Genomic DNA, 17,238 nt, shown 5'->3' on the forward strand with positions numbered 1-17,238 from the left:
CATTCAGGGACATGGCATCATATCCTTGGTTTCTTAATTCCTCCTTCCCTTTCGCATCAAGGTTGGAGGCACTGGGGTCTTCAGCATACTTCTTGTCTTCTGGCGTTTTCCCCAGGACACTGGTCTCCTTTTGGGGAGGAGTCAGGGGAGACAGCCCAACGCAATAGCCCGGATCTGCATACTGGTCGTCCGTCTCCTCATATTTCTTCCCCAGCAGGCAGCTGGCTACTTGGAAGGCCTTGTAGGCGGAGGGGATGTCTTTTGCGACCTGGTCCTGGTTACACACTGTCATGAGACTCTTGGCCTCTGCATCAACATCAGCCCCATCAACTGGTTCAGCTGATACCTTTTTCACCTTCTCTGCATTGGCCAGTACCCTGGCACCACCATCTCCAGACCCACTCTTACCAGGCTCTGACTTCTTGACACCTTCCAGAGGATCTTCCGCTTCTGGTTTCTCACTTTCTTCCACCTGCTGTGCAGGAGCACACTTAGGCTTCTCCACCTCATAGATGGCATCTTTTGAGCTCATGAGAGCTTCCATCTTTGCTCTGAGTTGCTTGTTCAGCCTCTCTAATTCATTTCACTCCTCAAGCACTTCTTCAAGGGCTCTAGCCAAGGAGAGGGTCTTGGACTCTTTCTCCCAAGCATCCGCCTCCGCTCGGTCGCGTTCTTCGGCATATCGAGCCGATATGTATTTCTCTTCAACCAAGAGCTGGTCAAACTTCTTTTGTTTCTTCTCCAATCTAGACACAGTTTGTCTCTGGTGGTCCAGGTCCACCATGCGATCACATAACTCTTGATCAAGTTGAGCCATCCTGGCTTCCAAATGTCTTTTCTCCTCCAAGAGAGCAGATTTTTCTGAGGCGCACCTGCCCGGCTGGGCTCTAACTAAACATGACGTTCCTGACTCACCTAAGTCACAGTTTACACCCTGTGAACCCATGCGGCTTTGTCAGCCAATGTCCCACAGCCTCCTGGCTGCTCCCACAACAATGTCTCCTTGGGGATAGTGGTCTCTCAGCCCTCTCGGCTCAGACCACACAGAGCCACTCCAGCCTTCTGTGTGCAAGTCCCCACCCCCTCTCACTCTGAGGATTCCTTTATCCCCAGGTGATTACTGCACCTGGTCTTTCTTCAGACCTGGCGATTCTGAGGGAAGACACAGCAAATCCTGCCATATATCTCCCCTAACAATCATGAGGCATGTCCCCACCTCACAACCTTCATATAGAAGTGATGAGTCACAGCCAGACTGCATGTTCCTATGATCCATATGGCTGCTGTAAAATATGTCTCAAAACAAAACAATACAAACATGCAAAGAAAACGCTATATCCCCAGCCCCACAGTTAATGTCCCTGCCCACTGGACAGGCCTAGCCGATGGCGGACACAGCAGAGCCTGCAAGTCGTGCTGTGCCGCTACAGAGGACTCCCCTAGCCGAAAAGCAGCAGAGCCTGCAAGTCAATAACTGCGCTGCAGTCCAGTACAGTACAGCCTAGCAAAACGATCTAATCCTAACTAACTAATTAATGCTAGGCCTAGGCTAGTCTCTGTAACTTCAGGCACCACACAATATAACAATCAGTAACCAGGTGTACTGACCTACGTCCGTTCTGGGCCCGAGGATGCAGCCTACCAGGGATGGCCACCAACCTCTTAGCAACCGTGCGGCCTTGCTTGATGATGAGGCCTTCTGTCCACACACTGAACTGGTCTTCCTGGGACAACCTCTCTTTCAAAAGAGCTGGATTCAGTCAGGGTATAACAGCTACTCTCCTTCTTCTGAGTGTCCATTAACTGCCGGACATCTGCGTGGCCTCTAGTGCCCGGAAATGCCAAATGACAAGTACAGACATTATGCAGAAATAGCTGTTTCACAACAGATACACCTATAATCATGTACAGAAAATAATATGCAAAACTCTACAATCTGAAAAGAAAAACAGCTTGGAAATAATAATATGTAATTAATAAAATATATAGGTGATACATTGCCTTGTAAGGGATTGTTTATCCCTAGGGATCATTTCTGCAGACCCCCCAGCATGGCTGGACCTGCAGTTGGAATCATGCTTAACTTCTGTGCTGCTGAGTTCCTGCTCCATGGCTCCCCATTGGGTACTGCAGGTCTTGGATCTGCCGTGTCAACAGCAGGTTTGACATGGGACAGGTGACATTGCAGCCATGCTGGGGGTCTGCAGAAAAAGTCCCCAGAGGTGAACAATTTGTTTTTTTTATTTTGTATTTCACATTTTTTATTATAATGTTGCCACTAGGCTCTGTAGACATCTGTAAATTATATAACTTTTTTTATTTATAAACTTGAACTATGTCCGTCCTACTAATAAATATGAAGCTGCAAATCTATTCTTTAATAAGGGCTGCTGAGACTTTCTATAGTTTCCTGACCAACAATCCTATCTTCTATTTTTACTATGCATTTTAATCCCCTTTCCCGACTACTGTAGCTACAGAAGCAAAAGGGTAATTAAATGAGGCCAACCTTGATCCAACCTTATGTCAAGTAAATCCTCACCTTGGAATTTAATTACGAACATTTCTAAAACTGTCTGACAAGTAATATTTGTCACTGAGAAATGAATGAGTTAAAAAATCCCAAATGATTTAAAAGCTACAGCAAAGCCCGGATTGCTTCCCAATCACAAAGATTGATCCCCTTGTTCTCCTGGGGGCTATTGAGTTTTTAAGTATCAGGATTTAAAAATGTCAGATATGCCTTCCGCCTGTTCAGCCCGCCCTCTCTGGCTACGATGTGAAATACAAATGGAGCAATCAATGCCAGCATCTGCCAGCTGTGTGTGGAATGAGAAAGTGGGAGAACCGTGCCTGGAATTACATCAATGCCTGCACTATACAGCCACCTCTCACCTCCAGCATTGCTCAGTCTGATCCTCTACTGCTATATATCTGTCCACTGTTTCCTATTATTTCAATATTGTTCTTAGATTTGAAAATACCTTCTCATCATGTTTGGAATTGTTCTGAAACAAGGGGGGGGTTGATAATAATACTGTGCAAGCAGGCTCGGAGTGGGCCACAGGGGTACAGGTGAATCCCCCAGTGGGCCCCTGAACAAGGTGGGCCCCTAGTCTTCCACCCCCTGCACAAGTGACACATAACACAGTAGACTATACAACTAGCCTATGTTTAAATAAAAAACTTGGTAGATTATTTAAGAAACTACCAAATTTACTATTATAGACACGATCAGGTAGCTGAGATGACATAGGTACAGAGGAAAGCTAGCTAGTGTCCTATTTTCCCAGTGACCGGCCTTCTCAAATTCACTGCAGGGACCCCCATAATCAATTATCTTGCTGCTGTGTAAGGAGGCAATAACTGAATGTATCCGTACGGTGGGCCCCAGGCACCTCAGTCCGACTCTGCGTGCAAGCAATGCACCAGTATCTCCCCTCCAAGCAGCATGCGCCAGAGTGCATGCCCTGTTAATGGGATTGGGCTGAAAACAACACCAGTTAGGACCTGGCATTGATTGCTGCCATTTTCTTTTCATTAACATATATGACACATTTAGTTTGACTCTGAAGCACTGCAGACTTTTTCCCGACACATTTCAGAGTCAAGAAAGAAGTGACTTATCAGGACAGACTTAAAAGGGTTGTCTCACTTCAACATTTGATAGGTATGTTGTGTAAAAACGTAATATCAGTGACTTACTAAAGTAGATTATTTATCAATTATGCCTCCTGTCCATAGTAAAGATAATTTTGCTTGTTTTTAAGAACCTGCTCGTCTCTAGGGGTTACATCCACCACTGCTGTGCAGCAGCGATGGCTGCGCTTGCGCTCTGAAATGAAGAATGCTAGCCTTTCTGGTGGCTGGTATTCCAGGAGCAAGCACACATGGGCTCTCGCGCATGCGCATGAGCTCCATTCCCCAGCCACCTCATTTTGCCTTTGCATGTAGCTTCCCTCCCCGGCCCAAAACAGCAAACAGATAATGACAACCATCTACCGAGGCTGCTAATGATACTGATATACTAGAAGCCTCGGAAGAGCGCATATACAGGCTTGCCTGTGCTTTCATTGAAACGAAGAGGCACCGCCCCCTAAAGCTCTGAAAGTGCACCTAGAGACAAGCAGGAAAGCACAGAAAGCACTAGGTAAGACAACTTCTTTAACCACCTCGGCCCCCCTAGCTTAAACACCCTTAATGACCAGACCACTTTTTACAATTCTGCACTACACTACTTTCACCGTTTATTGCTCGGTCATGCAACTTACCACCCAAATTAATTTTACCTCCTTTTCTTCTCACTAATAGAGCTTTCATTTGGTGGTATTTTATTGCTGCTGACATTTTTACTTTTTTTGTTATTAATCGAAATTGAATGAAATTTTTGCAAAAAAACCGACATCTATATATAAATTTTTCTCTAAATTTATTGTTCTACATGCCTTTGATAAAAAAAAATGGTTGGGTAAAAAAAAAAATGGTTTGGGTAAAAGTTATAGCGTTTACAAACTATGGTACAAAAATGTGAATTTCCACTTTTTGAAGCAGCTCTGACTTTCTGAGCACCTGTCATGTTTCCTGAGGTTCTACAATGCCCAGACAGTAGAAAACCCCCACAAATAACCCCATTTCAGAAAGTAGACACCCTAAGGTATTCGCTGATGGGCATAGTGAGTTCATAGAACTTTTTATTTTTTGTCACAAGTTAGGGGAAAATAATGAATTTTTTTTTTTCTTACAAAGTCTCGTATTCCACTAACTTGTGACAAAAATAAAAACTTCCATGAACTCACCATGCCCATCATGAAATACCTTGGGGTGTCTTCTTTCCAAAATGGGGTCACTTGTGGGGTAGTTATACTGCCCTGGCATTCTAGGGGCTCTAATGTGTGGTAAGTAGTTTGAAATAAAAATCTGTAAATAATGGCCGGTGAAATCCGAAAGGTGCTCTTTGGAATGTGGGCCCCTTTGCCCACCTAGCCTGCAAAAAAGTGTCACACATGTGGTATCGCCGTACTCAGGAGAAGTTGGGGAATGTGTTTTGGGGTGTCATTTTACATATACCCATGCTGGGTGAGAGAAATATCTCGGCAAAAGACAACTTTTCCCATTTTTTTATACAAAGTTGACATTTGACCAAGATATTTATCTCACCCAGCATGGGTATATGTAAAATGACACCCAAAAACACATTGCCCAACTTCTCCTGAGTACGGCGATACCACATGTGTGACACTTATTTGCAGCCTAGATGCGCAAAGGGGCCCAAATTCTTTTTAGGAGGGCATTTTTAGACATTTGGATCCCAGACTTCTTCTCACGCTTTAGGGCCCCTAAAATGCCAGGGCAGTATAAATACCCCACGTGACCCCATTTTGGAAAGAAGACACCCCAAGGTATTCAATGAGGGGCATGGCGAGTTCATAGAATTATTATTTTTTTGGCACAAGTTAGCGGAAATTGATTTTTTTTTGTTTTTTCTCACAAAGTCTCCCTTTCCGCTAACTTGGGACAAAAATTTCAATCTTTCATGGACTCAATATGCCCCTCACGGAATACCTTGGGGTGTCTTCTTTCCGAAATGGGGTCACATGTGGGGTATTTATACTGCCCTGGCATTTTAGGGGCCCTAAAGCGTGAGAAGAATTCTGGAATATAAATGTCTAAAAATTTTACGCATTTGGATTCCGTGAGGGGTATGGTGAGTTCATGTGAGATTTTATTTTTTGACACAAGTTAGTGGAATTTGAGACTTTGTAAGAAAAAAAAAAAATTCAATTCAAAATCAATTTCCGCTAACTTGTGCCAAACAAATGTCTGAATGGAGCCTTACAGGTGGGTCATCAATGACAGGGGGGTGATCAATGACAGGGAAGTGATCAGGGAGTCTATATGGGGTGATCACTACCCTGTCATTGATCACCCCCCTGTAAGGCTCCATTCAGACGTCCGTATGTGTTTTGCGGATCCGATCCATGGATGCGTGGATCCGTAAAACATATACGGACGTCTGAATGGAGCCTTACGGGGGGGTGATCATCCCATAAAGACTCCCTGATCACCCCCCTGTAAGGCTCTATTCAGACGTCCGTATGTGTTTTGCGGATCCGATCCATGGATGCGTGGATCCGTAAAACACATACGGACGTCTGAATGGAGCCTTCCAGGGGGGTGATCAATGACAGGGGGTGATCAGGGAGTCTATATGGGGTGATCAGGGGTTCATAAGGGGTTAATAAGTGATGGGGGGTGTAGTGTAGTGTGGTGCTCTGTGCTACTTATTACTGAGCTGCCTGTGTCCTCTGGTGGTCGATCCAAGCAAAAGGGACCACCAGAGGACCAGGTATCAGGTATATTAGATGCTGTTATCAAAAATATACCTGTTAGGGGTTAGAACGATCGCCGCTGGCAGGCTGTAGATCCAGTCTCTTACCTTCCGATCCTATGAACGCACGCGCCTGTGTGCGCACGTTCACAGGAAATGTCGCCTCTCGCGAGATGACGCATGGATGCGACCAGGAGGAATGAATCGACCGCCTCCAGGACGCATCCGTTTGTTAGGCGGTCCTGGGGTGGTTAAACTGTATAGGCTTCAGAAGGAAGGCAACGGGCGAAATGATTAAAACCTTGAAGGGGTTATCCGATTTCTCCAACAGCCCCCCCATGTGTCGGGCCCCTCACAGGTAATATACTTACCCCACTCCCCGTGTCGCTCCTGGTCCCGCACCGCCGCTGCTGCTTCTCCCTGTACACAGATGAAAACATCCGGTGTTGGGAAGGGGGAGCAGCCAATGACGGACGGGGACAAGCCTCCCTATAATTGCGGATGACGCTAGAGAGGTTCGTCCCCATCCCCGCCTGCCATTTGCTGCTCCCCCCGACACAGGATGTTTTCATCCGTGTGCAGGGAGAATCAGCAGCGGAGGTACAGGGACCTGGAGCGGTGCAGGGAGAGGGGTAAGTATATTACCTTTGAGGGGCCCAGCACATGGGGGGGCTGTTGGAGAAATTGGATAACCCCTTTAACTGTGCTGTGATGCCGTGCAGCTGTCATGCAGTTGAAAACCTTGTGCAGTTGACTGCATGCATTTACTGCATCAATAAACATGCATAACACTGTTACAGAATGTAGCCAGTTTAGCAGCCTGGCATATAGAAATCATCTAAATAACTTAATTTATTGTAGCTGGCTAAATTGTTTAATGCACTTGAAAGAAGAGCAGAAGAGAGTGAAATGGGGAGAATCATTAGGTGTAACTGGTAAGGCTACGTTGACATCTCCAGTGAACATTTCCGGCAGGCTATTCCAGCACAGAACAGCCTACTGGAATTTCACTGCCTCTGTTCACTATAATGGGATGGTGATCTGGTTGTTTTCCGGCATGCAGCAGTTTTTGGTCTAGCTGACAGCCAGCATTCGTGTCGCATTAGGCAGCCATATCTGCTTTACAGAGATGAGATGAGACCTAATACTTTAAAATTGGCTACTCACCTAAATATGTTATGCTACGTGCACAACAGCTCTGCATATATGTAGATTCTAAAGGCCTCAGTTGCTGCATGCCATCCTTACGGTATCTGCACTGCCTGGAAAATTCACAGAAAGCTGTTACAACAAGAAAGAAATGGGTACTTCTGGCAGCGCTTTGAGGTAAAAAAAGATTTTCTGAAGGTTTCAGAAAACGATGTATTGGTGCAAAAAATGTATTTTGGGATCACACTGATCCCTTCATCAGGTAAGATACACCTAGGAGTAAGGTGTACCTTACCTGACAAAGGGATCAGTGCAATCCCAAAACATGTTGTTTTGACAGCCTTCTCCTGTAAATTCTTTAAAGATGACTGTATTGTAAGGGTACTTTTTAAGTACTGATTGGTTCTGTCCCTTTAATTATGTCACCTTTTATTATTACCATTCTGTGTAATGATGTGCCTTGTAATGTAGTACCCATCCCCCATTGTGCTGATAAGACCGCATTCCTGAGTGATCTCAGAGACATTCATGCTGCACACTGGAGGAGGGGCTAAACGATTTAAACTCTGATGAAAGGGTTGTCCCCGAAACGCGTATTGTCCCAGAAAGTGAGCGCAAATAATTGATGTATATGTAAAAGACATTCGACTTAAAAACGACAGGCCTGTCTAAGAAACATCCCAAGCCCAATCAGGACCTCCGGCAAGTAAAATCAGCTGACCGGCAAGGAGAGATTCTAACGCATAACGTGATACGCCGTGCCGACGCCGGCTTCGTCACCACGTGGGACGCTGCGTGAAGGGTGAGAAGCAGGGCAGAGGAGGACGCCGTGGATCGGGAGGCCGGTAAGAGACGCCGATCACCAGGAGGCGGGCAAGGGGCACACCTGAGAGTCCAGTAAGAGAAATTTATATCTAGCTCTGGATAAAAATAGCGCACCTTACAGCCGGCTGGCTGACATATCTAGCGCAACAGAGCAACGGACCTAGGTATAACTGAGGTTGAATTGACTAATACTATTGGAATATAACTGGATCACCATATACTGGGCTGCATAGACTATTCATATTAGTACACATTTTGTACTCCAAATAATAAACGGCACTGTTGCACTTTAATGGAACTAAGAAACTGAATACTATCTCTGAAGATATAGTGCTGCATTTGAAATTAAGGACAAACTATCCCTGAGAAGGATATATACAGTCATGTGAAAAAATTAGGACACCCTTTGAAAGCATGTGGTTTTTTGTAACATTTTTAATAAAAGGTTATTTCATCTCCGTTTCAACAATACAGAGAGATTAAAGTAATCCAACTAAACAAAGAAAACTGAAGAAAAGTCTTTTCAAGATCTTCTGTAAATGTCATTCTACAAAAATGCCTATTCTAACTGAGGAAAAAGATAGGACACCCTCACATGTATTCCCTCTTAAATTGGCTCAGATCTCACACAGGTATATCACACCAGGTGCACATAATTAGTAGATCGTTACTCTGCATGTTGAATGAGGCTTGCCCTATTTAAACCTCAGACATTTAGTTTGGTGTGCTCCTGACTGTTGAAGTGAGAGTGAGCACCATGGTGAGAGCAAAAGAGCTGTCAGAGGACTTCAGAAAAAAGATTGTAGCAGCCTATGAGTCTGGGAAGGGATTTAAAAAGATCTCAAAAGATTTTGAAATCAGCCATTCCACTGTCCGGAAGATAGTCTACAAGTGGAGGGCTTTCAAAACAACTGCCAACATGCCCAGGACTGGTCGCCCCAGCAAGTTCACCCCAAGAGCAGACCGCAAGATGCTAAAAGAGGTCTCCAAAAACCCTAAAGTGTCATCTCGAGAACTACAGCAGGCTCTGGCTACTGTTGATGTAGAAGTACATGCCTCTACAATCAGAAAGAGACTGTACAAGTTTAACTTGCATGGGAGGTGTGCAAGGAGGAAACCTTTGCTTTCCAAGAGAAACATCGAGGCCAGACTGACATTTGCCAGAGATAAAGTTGACAAAGACCAGGACTTCTGGAATAATGTTCTTTGGACAGATGAGTCCAAAATTGAATTATTTGGACACAACAGCAGAGGACATGTTTGGCGTAAACCAAACACAGCATTCCAAGAAAAGAACCTCATACCAACTGTGAAGCATGGAGGTGGAAGTGTCATGGTTTGGGGCTGCTTTGCTGCAGCAGGACCTGGTCAGCTCACCATCATAGAATCCACGATGAATTCTACTGTGTATCAGAAGGTGCTTGAAGAACATGTGAGACCATCAGTTAGAAAATTAAAGCTGAAGCGGAACTGGACCATGCAACATGACAATGACCCAAAACATACTAGTAAATCAACCAAAGATTGGCTGAAAAAGAAGAAATGGAGAGTCCTGGAATGGCCAAGTCAAAGTCCAGATTTGAATCCCATTGAGATGCTGTGGGGTGACTTGAAAAGGGCTGTACGTGCAAGAAACCCCTCAAACATCTCACAGCTGAAAAAGTTCTGCATTGAGGAGTGGGGTAAAATTTCCTCAGACCGATGTCGAAGACTGGTAGATGGCTACAAGAACCGTCTCACTGCAGTTATTTCAGCCAAAGGAGGTAACACTCGCTATTAGGGGCAAGGGTGTCCTATCTTTTTCCTCAGTTAGAATAGGCATTTTTGTAGAATGACATTTACAGAAGATCTTGAAAAGACTTTTCTTCAGTTTTCTTTGTTTAGTTGGATTACTTTAATCTCTCTGTATTGTTGAAACGGAGATGAAATAACCTTTTATTAAAAATGTTACAAAAAACCACATGCTTTCAAAGGGTGTCCTAATTTTTTCACATGACTGTATATATATATATATATATATATATATATATATATGCAGTACAGACCAAAAGTTTGGACACACCTTCTCATTCAAAGAGTTTTCTTTATTTATTTATGAAAATTGTAGATTCACACTGAAGGCATCAAAACTATGAATTAACACATGTGGAATTATATACATAACAAAAAAGTGTGAAACAACTGAAAATATGTAATATTCTAGGTTCTTCAAAGTAGCCACCTTTTGCTTTGATTACTGCTTTGCACACTCTTGGCATTCTCTTGATGAGCTTCAAGAGGTAGTCACCTGAAATGGTCTTCCAACAGTCTTGAAGGAGTTCCCAGAGATGCTTAGCACTTGTTGGCCCTTTTGCCTTCACTCTGCGGTCAGCTCACCCCAAACTATCTTGATTGGGTTCAGGTCCGGTGACTGTGGAAGTCAGGTCATCTGGCGCAGCACCCCATCACTCTCCTTCATGGTCAAATAGCCCTTACACAGCCTGGAGGTGTGTTTGGGGTCATTGTCCTGTTGAAAAATAAATGATGGTCCAACTAAACGCAAACCGGATGGAATAGCATGCCGCTGCAAGATGCTGTGGTAGCCATGCTGGTTCAGTATGCCTTAAATTTTGAATACATCCCCAACAGTGTCACCAGCAAAGCACCCCCACACCATCACACCTCCTCCTCCATGCTTCACCGGGGGAACCAGGCATGTAGAGTCCATCCGTTCACATTTTCTGCGTCGCACAAAGACACGGTGGTTGGAACCAAAGATCTCAAATTTGGACTCATCAGACCAAAGCTCAGATTTCCACTGGTCTAATGTCCATTCCTTGTGTTCTTTAGCCCAAATAAGTCTCTTCTGCTTGTTGCCTGTCCTTAGCAGTGGTTTCCTAGCAGATAATCTACCATGAAGGCCTGATTCACACAGTCTCCTCTTAACAGTTGTTCTAGAGATGTGTCTGCTGCTAGAACTCTGTGTGGCATTGACCTGGTCTCTAATCTGAGCTGTTGTTAACCTGCGATTTCTGAGGCTGGTGACTCGGATGAACTTATCCTCCGCAGCAGAGGTGACTCTTGGTCTTCCTTTCCTGGGGAGGTCCGCATGTGAGCCAGTTTCTTTGTAGCGCTTGATGGTTTTTGTGACTGCACTTGGGGACACTTTCAAAGTTTTCCCAATATTTCGGACTGACTGACCTTCATATCTTAAAGTAATGATGGCCACTCGTTTTTCTTTACTTAGCTGCTTTTTTCTTGCCATAATACAAATTCTAACAGTCTATTCAGTAGGACTATCAGCTGTGTATCCACCTGACTTCTCCACAACGCAACTGATGCTCCCAACCCCCTATTATAAGTCAAGAAATTCCACTTATTAAACCTGAAAGGGCACACCTGTGAAGTGAAAATCATTTCAGGTGACTACCTCTTGAAGCTCATCAAGAGAATGCCAAGAGTGTGCAAAGCAGTAATCAAAGCAAAAGATGGCTACTTTGAAGGACCTAGAATATGACATATTTTCAGTTGTTTCACACTTTTTTGTTATGTATATAATTTCACATGTGTTAATTCATAGTTTTGATGCCTTCAGTGTGAATCTACAATTTTCATAGTCATAAAAATAAAGAAAACTCTTTGAATGAGAAGGTGTGTCCAAACATTTGTGGAAAAAGTGAAGCGAGCACTCGCTCTATGGCAATACTCAGATTTATTAATATAAAATGCTTATTGATTGCACTTAAAAATACAATAAAACACAATGGTTAAAACGCTAAATAAAATAAAATATAACTATAATAAGGTCGACCTTGATGTAGCACTGAAATTCACATTTGTTGCATAGGGGACTTGATTGAGCATATAAAACTTGCTAATACATAAACATCTTCCAATGGTGTCCAAATAAGTGGTAAAATAAAGATGAAGTGATAAATTATTAAAATAGTGAATTTTAAATAAAGTCCATGATAATAAATAGTGATAATTGGTGAAGTGCGTAGGTGAAGAGGGCACCTATTGGAGTGCTGCGTGTCAATGCACGCTATTCAGTTTGTGTTGCTTTCTATAGCAACCAGAAATGTCCGAGTCACTCAATGAGTTATGGACCGCAACAGGCAGTATGATCCGTTGGAAATGTTCAACTATTCAAAGATAGTCTGATTCGACTCATCAACTGGAGTCTTACCTCTGTCTCGAGGATGCAAACAATCTTACCTCTGAATAAAGAGGTTGCTGGTTTCGAACGCTGGAAAAGACTGCTAGGCTCACCGCTGCGTCTTCACGGCTTGCAGGAACTGACAGTCCAACCCGGTATCGCGATAGTACGAGTGAGACTTGCGTCCGGTCTCAGTACTTACTCAGATGGTTAGAGCTGTTTCGCTGATTGTCCGGTACCAGGTTCTTAAATGAATATTTCACTTTGTTGCATGGCCATGCAAAGTCTCCGTTCACACCTCCTTGCAAAGGACTTTGCATGGCCATGCAACAAAGTGAAATATTCATTTAAGAACCTGGTACCGGACAATCAGCGAAACAGCTCTAACCATCTGAGTAAGTACTGAGACCGGACGCAAGTCTCACTCGTACTATCGCGATACCGGGTTGGACTGTCAGTTCCTGCAAGCCGTGAAGACGCAGCGGTGAGCCTATCAGTCTTTTCCAGCGTTCGAAACCAGCAACCTCTTTATTCGGAGGTAAGATTGTTTGCATCCTCGAGACAGAGGTAAGACTCCAGTTGATGAGTCGAATCAGACTATCTTTGAATAGTTGAACATTTCCAACGGATCATACTGCCTGTTGCGGTCCATAACTCATTGAGTGACTCGGACATTTCTGGTTGCTATAGGAAGCAACACAAACTGAATAGCGTGCATTGACACGCAGCACTCCAATAGGTGCCCTCTTCACCTACGCACTTCACCAATTATCACTATTTATTATCATGGACTTTATTTAAAATTCACTATTTTAATAATTTATCACTTCATCTTTATTTTACCACTTATTTGGACACCATTGGAAGATGTTTATGTATTAGCAAGTTTTATATGCTCAATCAAGTCCCCTATGCAACAAATGTGAATTTCAGTGCTACATCAAGGTCGACCTTATTATAGTTATATTTTATTTTATTTAGCGTTTTAACCATTGTGTTTTATTGTATTTTTAAGTGCAATCAATAAGCATTTTATATTAATAAATCTGAGTATTGCCATAGAGCGAGTGCTCGCTTCACTTTTTCCACAATTCCTATTACATTAAGGTAGGGCGTCCTTAATTCTTAGTTTGAAGCACCGTGCCACCCACCAGCATTAGTGAGCCACTCCATTCAGTGTCCAAACATTTGGTCTGTACTCTATATATACAGTGGATTAATCTATCATTTGTCTTCCACAGAATGGCTGATTTTAGGATTGTATTGTGAAATTGATTGATGTGGTTTTATTTTATTTTGTGTGAAAACATTTTATCATTTTAATATTTTAGGGATTGCCTATTGTTGTTGTCATTTGCAGTGAAGACATTAAATATCAAATACCAAATATTAATTTTATGTTTCGTGTGTAGAGTTGAGCGAACACCTGGATGTTCGGGTTCGAGAAGTTCGGCCGAACTTCCCGGAAATGTTCGGGTTCGGGATCCGAACCCGATCCGAACTTCGTCCCGAACCCGAACCCCATTGAAGTCAATGGGGACCCGAACTTTTCGGTACTAAAAAGGCTGTAAAACAGCCCAGGAAAGGGTTAGAGGGCTGCAAAAGGCAGCAACATGTAGGTAAATCCCCTGCAAACAAATGTGGATAGGGAAATGAATAAAAATTAAATAAATAAAAATTAACCAAAATCAATTGGAGAGAGGTCCCATAGCAGAGAATCTGGCTTCACGTCACCCACCACTGGAACAGTCCATTCTCAGATATTTAGGCCCCGGCACCCAGGCAGAGGAGAGAGGTCCCGTAACAGAGAATCTGTCTTCATGTCAGCAGAGAATCAGTCTGCATGTCATAGCAGAGAATCAGGCTTCACGTCAGCCACCACTGCAACAGTCCATTGTCATAAATTTAGGCCCAGCACCCAGGCAGAGGAGAGAGGTCCCGTAACAGACAATCTGTCTTCATGTCAGCAGAGAATCAGTCTTCATATCATAGCAGAGAATCAGGCTTCACGTCACCCACCACTGTAAGAGTCCATTTTCATAAATTTAGGCCCAGCACCCAGGCAGAGGAGAGAGGTCCCGTAACAGACAATCTGGCTTCATGTCAGCAGAGAATCAGTCTTCATGTCATAGCAGAGAATCAGGTTCATGTCAGCCACCACTGCAACAGTCCATTGTCATAAATTTAGGCCCAGCACCCAGGCAGAGGAGAGATGTCCCGTAACAGACAATCTGGCTTCATGTCAGCAGAGAATCAGTCTTCATATCATAGCAGAGAATCAGGCTTCACGTCACCCACCACTGTAAGAGTCCATTTTCATAAATTTAGGCCCAGCACCCAGGCAGAGGAGAGAGGTCCCGTAACAGACAATCTGGCTTCATGTCAGCAGAGAATCAGTCTTCATGTCATAGCAGAGAATCGGGCTTCACGTCAGCCACCACTGCAACAGTCCATTGTCATAAATTTAGGCCCAGCACCCAGGCAGAGCAGAGAGGTCCCGTAACAGACAATCTGGCTTCATGTCAGCAGAGAATCAGTCTTCATATCATAGCAGAGAAACAGGCTTCACGTCACCCACCACTGTAAGAGTCCATTTTCATAAATTTAGGCCCAGCACCCAGGCAGAGGAGAGAGGTCCCGTAACAGACAATCTGGCTTCATGTCAGCAGAGAATCAGTCTTCATGTCATAGCAGAGAATCAGGCTTCACGTCACCCACCACTGTAAGAGTCCATTTTCATAAATTTAGGCCCAGCACCCAGGCAGAGGAGAGATGTCCCGTAACAGACAATCTGGCTTCATGTCAGCAGAGAATCAGTCTTCATGTCATAGCAGAGAATCAGGCTTCACATCACCCACCACTGTAAGAGTCCATTTTCATAAATTTAGGCCCAGCACCCAGGCAGAGGAGAGAGGTCCCGTAACAGACAATCTGGCTTCATGTCAGCAGAGAATCAGTCTTCATATCATAGCAGAGAATCAGGCTTCACGTCAGCCACCAATGCAACAGTCCATTGTCAGATATTTAGGCCCAGCACCCAGGCAGAGGAGAGAGGTCCCGTAACAGACAATCAGGCTTCACGTCAGCCACCAGTGCAACAGTCCATTGGCATATATTTAGGCCCAGCACCCAGGCAGAGGAGAGAGGTCCCGTAACAGAGAATCTGGCTTCATGTCAGCAGAGAATTAGTCTGCATGTCATAGCAGAGAATCAGGCTTCACGTCACCCAACATTGGAACAGTCCATTGGCATATATTTAGGCCCCGGCACCCAGACAGAGGAGAGGTTCATTCAAATTTGGGTAGCCTTGCAATATAATGGTAAAATGAAAATAAAAATAGGATTGAATGAGGAAGTGCCCTGGAGTACAATAATATATGGTTAAGGGGAGGTAGTTAATGTCTAATCTGGACAAGGGACGGACAGGTCCTGTGGGATCCATGCCTGGTTCATTTTTATGAACGTCAGCTTGTCCACATTGGCTGTAGACAGGCGGCTGCGTTTGTCTGTAATGACACCCCCTGCCGTGCTGAATACACGTTCAGACAAAACGCTGGCCGCCGGGCAGACCAGCACCTCCAAGGCATAAAAGGCTAGCTCTGGCCACGTGGACAATTTAGAGACCCAGTAGTTGAATGGGGCCGAACCATCAGTCAGTACATGGAGGGGTGTGCACACGTACTGTTCCACCATGTTAGTGAAATGTTGCCTCCTGCTAACACGTTGCGTATCAGGTGGTGGTGCAGTTAGCTGTGGCGTGTTGACAAAACTTTTCCACATCTCTGCCATGCTAACCCTGCCCTCAGAGGAGCTGGCCGTGACACAGCTGCCTTGGCGACCTCTTGCTCCTCCTCTGCCTTGGCCTTGGGCTTCCACTTGTTCCCCTGTGACATTTGGGAATTCTCTCAGTAGCGCGTCTACCAACGTGCGCTTGTACTCGCGCATCTTCCTATCACGCTCCAGTGCAGGAAGTAAGGTGGGCACATTGTCTTTGTAGCGTGGATCCAGCAGGGTGGCAACCCAGTAGTCCGCACACGTTAAAATGTGGGCAACTCTGCTGTCGTTGCGCAGGCACTGCAGCATGTAGTCGCTCATGTGTGCCAGGCTGCCCAGGGGTAAGGACAAGCTGTCCTCTGTGGGAGGCGTATCGTCATCGTCCTGCCTTTCCCCCCAGCCACGCACCAGTGATGGACCCGAGCTGCGTTGGGTGCCACCCCGCTGTGACCATGCTTCATCCTCATCCTCCTCCACCTCCTCCTCATCCTCGTCCTCCTCGTCCTCCAGTAGTGGGCCCTGGCTGGCCACATTTGTACCTGGCCTCTGCTGTTGCCAAAAACCTCCCTCTGAGTCACTTCGAAGAGACTGGCCTGAAAGTGCTAAAAATGACCCCTCTTCCTCCTCCTCCTCCTCCTCCTCCTGGGCCACCTCCTCTTCCATCATCGCCCTAAGTGTTTTCTCAAGGAGACATAGAAGTGGTATTGTAACGCTGATAACGGCGTCATCGCCACTGGCCATGTTGGTGGAGTACTCGAAACAGCGCAACAGGGCACACAGGTCTCGCATGGAGGCCCAGTTATTGGTGGTGAAGTGGTGCTGTTCTGTAGTGCGATTGACCCATGCGTGCTGCAGCTGAAACTCCACTATGGCCTGCTGCTGCTCGCACAGTCTGTCCAGCATGTGCAAGGTGGAGTTCCACCTGGTGGGCACGTCGCATATGAGGCGGTGAGCGGGAAGGCCGAAGTTACGCTGTAGCGCAGACAGGCGAGCAGCAGCAGGATGTGAACGCCGGAAGCGCGAA

Source organism: Bufo gargarizans, chromosome 3 (genome assembly GCF_014858855.1).
Source record: "Bufo gargarizans isolate SCDJY-AF-19 chromosome 3, ASM1485885v1, whole genome shotgun sequence".
Classification (NCBI taxonomy): domain Eukaryota; kingdom Metazoa; phylum Chordata; class Amphibia; order Anura; family Bufonidae; genus Bufo; species Bufo gargarizans.